Source organism: Macrotis lagotis, chromosome X (genome assembly GCF_037893015.1).
Source record: "Macrotis lagotis isolate mMagLag1 chromosome X, bilby.v1.9.chrom.fasta, whole genome shotgun sequence".
In the NCBI taxonomy this organism is placed as follows: Eukaryota; Metazoa; Chordata; class Mammalia; order Peramelemorphia; family Peramelidae; genus Macrotis; species Macrotis lagotis.
In genome coordinates this window covers 530489482-530499946 of record NC_133666.1, presented here as the reverse complement: position 1 = coordinate 530499946, position 10465 = coordinate 530489482, and the positions used below count along the sequence as shown (strand labels likewise).

General features: G+C 36.4%; 1 pseudogene; it reads right to left on the bottom strand.

Annotated features, from left to right (window-relative positions):
• Nucleotides 1–1593: 1593 nt before the first annotated feature.
• LOC141501255 (large ribosomal subunit protein uL6-like) lies at nt 1594–2205 on the bottom strand (annotated as a pseudogene).
• Nucleotides 2206–10465: the final 8260 nt, after the last annotated feature.

Genomic DNA, 10465 nt, shown 5'->3' with positions numbered 1-10465 from the left:
CTACTTTGCTAAAGTTGTTATTTCAAGTAGTTTTTAGTTAATTTTCTAGGTTTCTCAAAGTATAAAATGTTATCATCATCTACAAAGAGTTTTATTTCCTCATTGCCTATTCTAATTCCTTCTATTTCTTTTTCTTTTCTTATTGCTAAAGCCAACATTTCTAATACAATATTGAATAGTGATAATGAGCATCCTTGTTTCACTCCTGTCCTCATGGCTATTGCCACTTCTTTTTGTTTTGTTTTTTTTGTTTGTTTGCCAAGGATACATAGCTAGGTAACTATTTGAGCTGAATTTGAACTCAGGTCCTCCAGACTCCAGGGCCAGTGCTCCATCCACTGCACCACCTAGCTACCCCCCCCCGCCTCTGATCTTATTGGAAACACTGCTAGTTTATCCCTATTACATATAACGCTTGTGATGGTTTTAGAGAGATACTGCTTATCATTTTAAGGAAAACTCCAGGGGTAGCTAGATGGTGCAGTGGATAGAACACCGGCCCTGGAGTCAGGAGGGCCTGAGTTTAAATCTGGCCTCAGACACATAATAATTATGAAGCTGTGTGACCTTGGGTAATTCACTTAACCCCACTGCCTTGTAAAAAACTAAAATAAGAAATCTAATTAAGTAAAACACCATTTATTACTATATTCTCCAGTGTTTTTAATAGGAACAGATATTATATTTTGTTCAAGGGTTTTTTCAGTATCTATTGAGATAATCATATGATTTCTGTTAATTTTGTTATTGATAAGGTGAATTATACTGATTGTTTTCCTAATATTGAACCATTCTTGCATGCTGTATAAATCCTGCCTGATCATGGGGTATTATCCTAGTAACTTATTGTAATCCCTTTGCTAAAATTTTATTTAAAATTTTTTTCTTCAATATCATTAGAGAGATTGGTTTATAATTTCCTTTGTCTGTTTTAGCTCTTCCTAACACATGAAGTGTCATAAAAGGAATTTGACAGAATTCCATCTTCAGCCATTATTTCAGGTTGTTTATCTCTTTTAAGTCTTTTAAGCCTATTTTTGCTTCTTTCCTTCTCTTGGATACTGATTTCTATCCTTGCCATCTCATTTTGATCTCTTTTCTAGGTGAGTTGTTTTTAATACAAAATATTTTATACTAACTTTTTTTAGCTCTTTGTCTCATGGAATCATTCATTTTTATTTAGTCAATTCTAATTTTGAAGTAGTATTTTGCTTGGATAAGATTTTGTATCTTTAAGGCCAAATTGTTAATTCTCTTTCTATTCTTTCTTACATAATTGTCATTTCTTTTCTGGTTGTTCTGCTACTGCTCTCATTCCTTTACCAATTCTTTCATCTAGTGCTCTCATTTCATGTATAAAATCATTTTTTAACTCTTAAAAATTCTTTCTTCATCTCTTCCAGGAATATTAATTGAATTTTTGTCCAAAGTGTTCTATTCTTTGAAACTTTTTGTTTAGATTCTTAGAGTAATTCTCTTCCACTTTTTTCAAGTGTCCCTGTCATTCTAATAGTTCTTTATGGTGTGATTCTTTCTCTTTTTTTTTTTTTTTGACAAAAAATATTTTTATTTTGACATCTGAATAAGTGTTGATTCCTCAGGACACAGCCTTTGGCATCTTTTCCAACTTATTCATCAGTTTGTTGCACTGTGCCTTTCTCAGAAACATAGATACCATCCAAAAACTTTCTGATATCCTTGTTTTTGACTGTAGTGGCCTGTTGGATCAGGGCAGCTGAGTTTGATACAAGTTCAATATCATTTCCTTCAAGAATCAACTCATCTTTCTGGGCTTGAGAAACCGCACAAGCAACACCTGGTCTCATACGTACTCTTTGGATATATTTTTCACCCAAGAAATTTCTGATTTCAACAAGTGAGCCATTCTCTTGAATAACAACATTGATGGGGAAGTGAACATACACAGACCTCATCTTGTAACAAAAACCCAAAGTAACACCTTTGATCATGTTCTGCACATGACTCCAGATTGTGCGTACAGTTGCAAGTTCTTTTCGATTTCCCCACCACTTGTCCACCCGGAGCCTTTTTTTCTTCTTTCCAAGGAGACTGAGTTCCACATTAATATAGTTGAAATCCCTGCAGAGGATTCCTCTGGGCCCCTTCACAATAACTGTCCGACCCTTCAGAGAAATGTCAACATTTTCTGGAATGTTCAGTCTGGTTGCTTAAAATGGTCTTCATCCTGATCGTGAATGGGCCAAAGAGCGTGATTCTTTTTCTATTTACTTATTCTTCCAGCCTTGCTTCCTGAATATGGACTTTATTTTAGCACTAGGCTCTACATTTTTGGAGGGGGTATTTCAACTCTACTTTTTCCTATTTATTGTCTTCTTGGGTCCTGATAAGGTTTTCCTGGGATACTGAATATTATGTTATTCAAAGATTTCAGGAATAGTTGAAGTTGGAGACCTGCAAACTTTCCATATGCTCAAAATGGTTTAATCCAGAATGAAGTCTAAGCACTGCCTTTTTAGCAGGTCTGCAAGTTGCTCTTCTGGGTTTGGGTTTGGATTTGAGCAAAATAGCCAGGGCTTGCCGTCCCTATGAATAAGTCTCCTTCTCAGGCCACATTGGATCTGTGATTCACCTCTGGGGTATGAGAGACAAATTGCCAATTGGTCCCTGTTTCAATACAAGATCAACCCTTTCTAGGCTGAATATGGAACTTTTTCTTGCCTTGGTTCACAATGGTGGTCAGGATTATATTTAGTTTCTGTACTAGAATGTTCTCCTTGGTGAGCTTCCCCTTTGCGAGTGCTATTGTCTGTAGTCATTTCCAGGGGTCTTTTTGGACTGGTAAAATAACTTTTTGGACTGGTAAAATAACTCACTGTGATTTTTTTCTTGTAATTTCTGATCAAAATTTGGTGCATTTTCTAGATCTTTGTGAATTATTTATGGAAGAAAACTTGGCTGTATTGCTTCTTCCTACTCTGTCATCTTGATTGACAAGCTCACTTATTCTTAAATCACTTTTTTTTGCAATAAATTTTATCTAATTTATTTCCAAGCCCACAACAAAAATTTTTTACAAGGTAGATTACATGTTAGAGAGACACTACTATAAGGAAATATTTTACTTTAGTAAGAAAAGACAATTACCAGGCTAGTAAGAAAGTTAGAAGACAGAAAGATTATCAAGTAGAAAGAAGTCTCCAAAATTATGCTATAGACAAATAGCCATATATACATCAATAAGACAAGTTAACATAACCTAAGAATTGGGAAAGATCTAGCATACCCTAAACCTGAACAAGAATTCCTTCCAAACTTTGATATTCATATTAATTTTGATTCATATCAATCTTTTCCTTATTGGAATGAGTTTAAATTGAAGTGGGATGGAAGTGTGGTATAAGGAAAATTGTTTGTTTTAGATTCAGAAGACATGGGTTCAAATCCTTTGAGACTACTTGTGTGGTTCTATATAAATTACCTTAACCTCTTTGGGACTTTGTTTATTTGTCAGGAAAAAAAGGATGGAATGAAATGAATCTAAATTCCCTTCCAGGACTAGGACAGATTCTTTCCTGGCTATTAGGTAGTATCAATGCTCCTGGGCTGCTTAGTTTGTCTAAATTAACAAGCTAGAAGGAGGTGGAAAAGAAGGTTATGATGCCCTTGAGCTATATGAGGAGATGGAATTCAGTTTGAATTGACCTATCATTATGTATCTTCTGAATGTGATTATTGTTAAGACAGGCTTAGTGTCCAGGAGTTCCAGGATACTCTACCCATGTCAGATCACCTTTGGAATATTATGTTCAGTTCTAGGCATCATGGTTTAATAAGTATATTGATAATCTGAAAAACTTTGAGAGGATGGCCACCAAGATGTTGAAGGATCTCATATATGTGACATTCCTTGGGGAAAAAAAAGTGGGAATGTTTTACCTGGAGAAGAAATTACTTATCTTTGGGCAGAGAGATGAGACTGATGGGGGGGGGGGGCAGAGTGTGGTTACTGGCCTATTAAATCTTCTCCAGCCAGCCCAATCCTTGTGATGTTCATAAACTAGAGGAACATGATGGTAAGTTGGGGGTAGCAGGGAAGGTTAAAATGTTTCACCATTTCATTTAGCTCTTCTCTTTTCTGTTTCAAGCAGTAAAGTAGAACCTCTGGGATGGAAATTTTTTAATCTAGGCTAAGAACTCAAATAGGTTTTTGACCTTAAGTCAGATGGAAGTTTAATGGAGGAGTTCAGAGTAGACAGTAGAAATTGCTTAAAGGAACTGTTCAACATGTATCAGGAGGTCCTATTAGGGAAACTACCTCAGGCACAGTGAGAAGCTTTAAGAGTGCAGCTCTCCTCTGCAGGGCAAAGACTTGCTAACCATAGCTTCCCTTTTGAATGTTGCACAAGATTGTTATTTGTCCCTGAAAATAGCTGATTGACTGAAGACCAGATGGAGCAGTGTCGTGAAGAGCAGGAAGGCACTCCAGAGACTTGATGATAGCCAATGGAGCCCAGTGGAGAAAGCCCTGCATGAGGGGCATCAGAAGGCATCAGTAGCTCTCCATTATTAATCTTTTTATTCCTAGGCTTGGCCAAGTGTATCCCCCCACCATGTGGATATTGCATGTATGATCTCTCTGCCCATTTCCTCTTATCATTGAAACTGTGTGTATTTGCAGAAAAGTTCAAAGTTTATGGGGTAATGTAATGGTGTGACAGTTGTTATTAGGTATAGATGGCTAGGTCGTCCAGCGGATAGAGCACTGAGATCAGGAAGACTTGCATTCAAATGCAGCTCAATCTCTTACTAGCTGGGTGACCCAACACAAGTCATTTAACCACTAAACTGCCTCAGTTTTCACATCTGTAAAATGGGAGTAATAATAGCATCTTGCTCTTAGGTGGTTGTGAGGATCAGATGAGATGGTTGTGAAGAGCTTAGCTTGGGACCTGGCCCAGAGCTGGCCTTTAATAAATGCTTATTCCCTTTACCCTATGTTAGATGCTAGGAAACTTGGGAAACTGTCTCAAGTGACTGATCCAGCTCAGGTAAAGAGTGATGAGACGTACTCGTAGTTTTGGTGCTGATTCCGGTTCTAATTAGGGGCTCAGTCCTATCTCCTTTCTCTTCTAGAGATGAAGCTTGCAAAAGTGGTTGATATGCATTCATATCCAGAGAAGGAACTGTGGAGTTCAAATGAAGACCAAAGCTTACCAACTTCAATTTTTAAAAATTATCTCATGTATTATATCACTTTTTTCCTCTCTAATGCTTTTCTTCCTTCCATTTAGATTTGATTCTTCTTTCACAACATATTCAAGATCGATCTATGCTTAGCATGGTTATAAATGTAGAGTCTATGTTAGCTTGCTTTCTGTCAGAGGGAGAGGGAGGGGAGATAAGGGAGAGAGGGAGAAGTGTAAAACTCAAAATTTTGCAAAAAAAAGTGAATGGTTAAAAACTACTGTTGCATGTCGTTGGAAAAACATAAATAAAATATTTAAATTTTTTTTAAAAAAGTGGTTGTTATGCCTTTGATCCAACAATAATACTGGGTCTATACCCTGAAGAGATGATGAAAAAGAGTAAAAACATCACTTGTACAAAAATATTCATAGCAGCTTTGTTTGTGGTGGCAAAGAATTGGAAATCAAGTAAATGTCCTCCAATTGGGGAATGGCTGAACAAATTGTGGTATATGTACATTATGGAACATTATTGTTCTATTAGAAACCAGGACGGATGGGATTTCAGAGAAGCCTAAAAGGATTTACATGAGCTGATGCTGAGTGAGATGAGCAGAACCAGAAGAACACATAACAAACAACATGGGGGTGATGACCAACCTTAATAGATTTTTTCATTTCATCAGTGCAACAATCAGGGACAATTTTAGGGTATCTGTGATGGAGTATATCATCTATATCCAAAGAAAGAATTGTGGGGTAAAAACAAAGACCAAAGACTATTACCTTTAATTTTTTAAAAATTATGTAGTTTTGCTATCTCTTATTTTTATTTTTTCCTTAAGGATATGATTTCTCTCCCAACACATTCAGTTTTGATCAATGTATAGCATGGAAACAATGTAAAGACTAGCAGACTGCCTTTGGGGACAGGTGGGGGGGAGTGAGAAGGAAAGCGAGATGGGGGGGGGTGTAAAATTTTTTTTAAAATTAAAAAATAAAGTGGTTGGTTGTTAGGGACTGTTGTGTGTAGGAGTGCTGTGAATCTTCATCACCTGGTGTCCTTGAGCACCAGAATATTGTTTTACTAAGTACCACGGGAGTGGGAGTAGATTAGAGACTGTGAAGGATATTTAAGCACTTGTATTTTGGTAAGTAAATGGAAACCTTGGAGACCTTAGTGTACAAAGAGAGAACTTGTCTTCCTTGTCTCCCACCCCTTCAACCCTCTCCTGGGGAAGGTTGAGGGAGTCCAGAAAGGGACTCAATATATGACATCTGAACAGGGACTCAACATATGACATCCGAACAGGGACTCAACAGTTGGTATGGACTCAGAAAGAGAGTGCAAAAGCTATCAGAATAGGCATGCATCCCACCACCCCAGCAGGCACAGTGGTAGGTTTTATATGTAGGTGTCTGGGGACAAGGCTTATCAGAAACTTCATCACTGAGTCATTTTTTATTCCAGCTTGAGGTAGCTGGGGGAATATTGGATCTGGAGCCAGGAAGACCTAAGTTCAAATCAAGCTTCAGACACTATTTAACTGTAAAATGAGGATAATGACAGCACTTCCCTCCCATGGATGAGTGAGATCATGTTTGTAAAGCACTTACCAACAGCCATGAGAGGGATGAGGGAGAGGAATGAAAAAACTACTGTCCACCAACTTCCCTAATTTCCTCTTCCTCTCACCCCCGCCCCTCGTAGCTTGTAATTCTCTAAGTTCTATAGTTTAGAGAATTGGAATCCAGCCCAAATCACAGGTGAGGAAAGTTCCCTATTGAAATTTTGGCTGCTCTCATGGATCTGCTTCCTTTCTTGCAATGGATCTTTTTAGAATCCACCACATCTCTGAGCTCAGGGTCCCCCAGACTAACTTGTGAAAGTAGACACACCCAAGGGGGGTTGTGAGCTATCATTAAAGGAACTCTAAGTGCTGTGTCTTAAGATATTTAAAAGGATTTTTTTTTTTTGTGGAAGAGGGATTAGTTTTGTTCAATTTGACCCCAGAGGGTAGAAGAAGGAGCAGTGGTGGGAGCAGCAGAAAGACAAATTTAAATTTGATATAAAGAAAAACATCCTAATCTTTAGTACAACGGAATTGCTTCCTCTGGGACCTAGAACATTCCCCTCCTAAAAGTCTTCTGGCAATGGTTGGATGACCATGTGTCAACCATATGCTTGTGTGACTTGTTCACATACATGCTGGACTAGAGTCTCTGAGTTTCTATGATATATTTGACTTTTGGATCATCCTATACCTTAGAGTAGGGACAGTATCTTTTGTAGTCCTTTTGTACCTCCTAGTAATACTGTTCTGTGTTCATAAGGGCTAATCCATAAGTATTGATAACTATCTAACAAATGTTTCTGGTGATAGAAATTGTTCATTTAGGTTTTGAGGTAAAACACAATATCATGTGGTGGAAAAAACTGGCAATGTGAAGGTTAATCAGATAAAACAATATAAAAAATCATTTATATAAAATGCTCACACTTTTGGAGTTTTTTACATATAGTAAATACAGTCTAGAACTTTTAATTGTATTTTCAGTGGGGTTTTTTTTAGGAAAGAAATTAGCTAACAAGTGACAAATATTTTATAATTTCCTTGCATTCCAGATCACTGTTATGATTAATGTGCACCTCAATTTATTTTTTTGAATTTTTTTCCAATGATTCATCTGTTTGCAGTTAAAATTTGAGATTCATGTTCTGTATTTCCTCTTAAACTTAGACATTGCTGTTGAGCCTTCATCAAAGAAATCTTGCTTCTAGCTTGTGCTTTTCTCCTCTCCAAATGTTGTTTACTGAAAAGAAAAGGAAGGGAAGTTGCCTTGAGTCAACTCACTTAACCATCCTCACTGCTTTCTTTTTACAAAGAGTATGTTATTCAGGGTTTCTGGCTAGTTCCTGGCATACCTCAGGATATAAGCATTCAAAAAAATAAAATGAGCACTTCAGTATTTTAACCACCATATATGGTTCTCTATGACCATTCACTCCCCCTTACCACCACCACCTCCAACATGTATTTTTTTTTTAAAAAGGAGATTGGTACCAGTACAATAAAGAGCCTTGGGTACCACATGGCACAAGGGTACTTATCAACTGGGGTATAGTTGAATTGTATTTTGTGAATGTAATAGATTATTATTATTATTATTATAACATAAGAAATTACAAAAATAAGTAAACTAAGAGAAACCTGGAAAATTTTGCACAGGTGCATTATGAAGTAAACAGAACCAGGAGAACCCTTAATTCAATGAACCTAGTTATAAATTAAATCAACTTTGAATGATTTAAAAACACTGATCAAAGCATTGAATACTCACAACTCCAGAAAACTAATAATGCCTCCTGTCTAATAGTGATAAGACTATCGATATGGAATGAAGCATATGTTTTTGGATATGACCATTACAATCTAAATTTGTTTGTTTGTTTGACTATATTTTTATAACAAGAGAGGACTTTTGTCTTGAGAGAAAGAAATTAGAGGAAATGGTGGGAGACTGAGATAGTGATGCAACAAATGGAAAGAGACAAAAGAAAAGAATGCAATAAAACATTTAAAATACACAGAGGAGACAGGGGACAAGGGAAGGTATCCCAGAGAGAGACAAGATAAACAGAGCAATTTTGGCACTACCATGTTAAATTTAATGTATATTAAGATGAACCATGTATAGTGAATTTATGGTTTTTTAATATAATCTTTTTTGTTTTATTTTATTTATTTAAGGCAATGGGCTTAAGTGACTTGCCCAAAGTCACACAGCCAGGCAATTATTAAGTGTCTGAGGCTGGATTTGAACTCAGATCTTTGTGACTCCAGGGCCTATACTCTATCCACTGTGCCACCTAGCTGTCCCTTATTATATAATCTCCTATTTGTGACCTTCTTTGTTAATTGAAATGTTTATATTTGTTGATTTCTTAGTTCATAAAAAATAAAAATTAATTTTTACCATCCATTACTTCTCTTTGTTTAGGGGAAAATATATATCATTCTTCATCTTTCTTGGTAAGATTTTATAGACAGATGAATTTTTATTCAGATTTTTGGCAGTTTTGCTTTTAGCTGCTTTATCTGACCATTTGGCAAATAAGTCAAACGTGTGAACTAAAGCATTTTCTGGGCTCTTTTGGTCTTATTATGAGAACTAATTTGTGTTGGTACAACTTCTGGATGAAATTATCTTAAGTGGTGTCTGTGTCATTTTTGTTATTAATTTTTCATTTTAAAATTTTTATTTGTTTAAAAGATTTAAGGTAAAATCATTTTAAGTGTACTCCATGTCATCATCATCATCATCATCATCATTATTATTATCTTGCTCTTGTCATTTTCAAATTCTCTTCTTAATCCTGATAAGTTGATGGTCCTCCTGTATACTGACAAACTGACTCATGGATAACTCCTGTAATAATAACAAGTTTTTCTTGTCTATTAAAATGTAACCCACTTTGTTCTTTATGGTGTTATTTGGTACTCGCTGTCTCTAAAGCCTAACAGTTCTTTTTCCCCCCAATAAATATGTACATGATACAGAGGCTTGCGGTTTCTCTGTAACCTCTAAGGCCAAAAAGGCCTATCATTTCTTTTCCCTGAACCATATTTTTCTGTATATTTCTGCTCATTCTCATCTTTATTTTTATTTTGAAGTATTAGGGTATATGTTATTTGATCTAAAGGAATTTATATTCTCTGTGGAATTTCTCTACTACTAAATTCTCAGCAACTGATGTTGATATATAAACTGCAATTATTTTCATGATAAGATGTGTTGGTCTTCACAGGTGTGGAGGGAGGCCCCTAGGGAATCCCTTACAAAGGGGGAATGGCCCAGCCAATCACAAAACTGAGAGAGTTTTCCTAATCTCACTCCAGAGATGACAAACCCAAAATTAGAAGAAACTAGTTCTCAGCTAGTCAAGAGTGACCTAGAGATCTTGACCTAATGAAACTGAATTTGAGCAGTTAGGTAACTGAATATTATCCCCCACACCCCCTGTGACAATTGGGGTTCATCAGTATATCATGTGCTGTATAAGGGGGGGATCATATTAGGGACATGTCATGGAATGGGTGGATCTCTTAAATTGTAACTCAAACTCTTAGAGCCTATGAAGTTCCAAGAGGGAAGGGAAAGAGTTCCTGAAGACTATAAATTACCTGATGTTTGAATGCTACCTCGTGCCTCATGCTAGGTGAGGTACTCGCATCCTGCAGGATTCATAAATAAAATCTACAATTTTCTCTCACTCTAGCAGGTTTTTCTTTCAT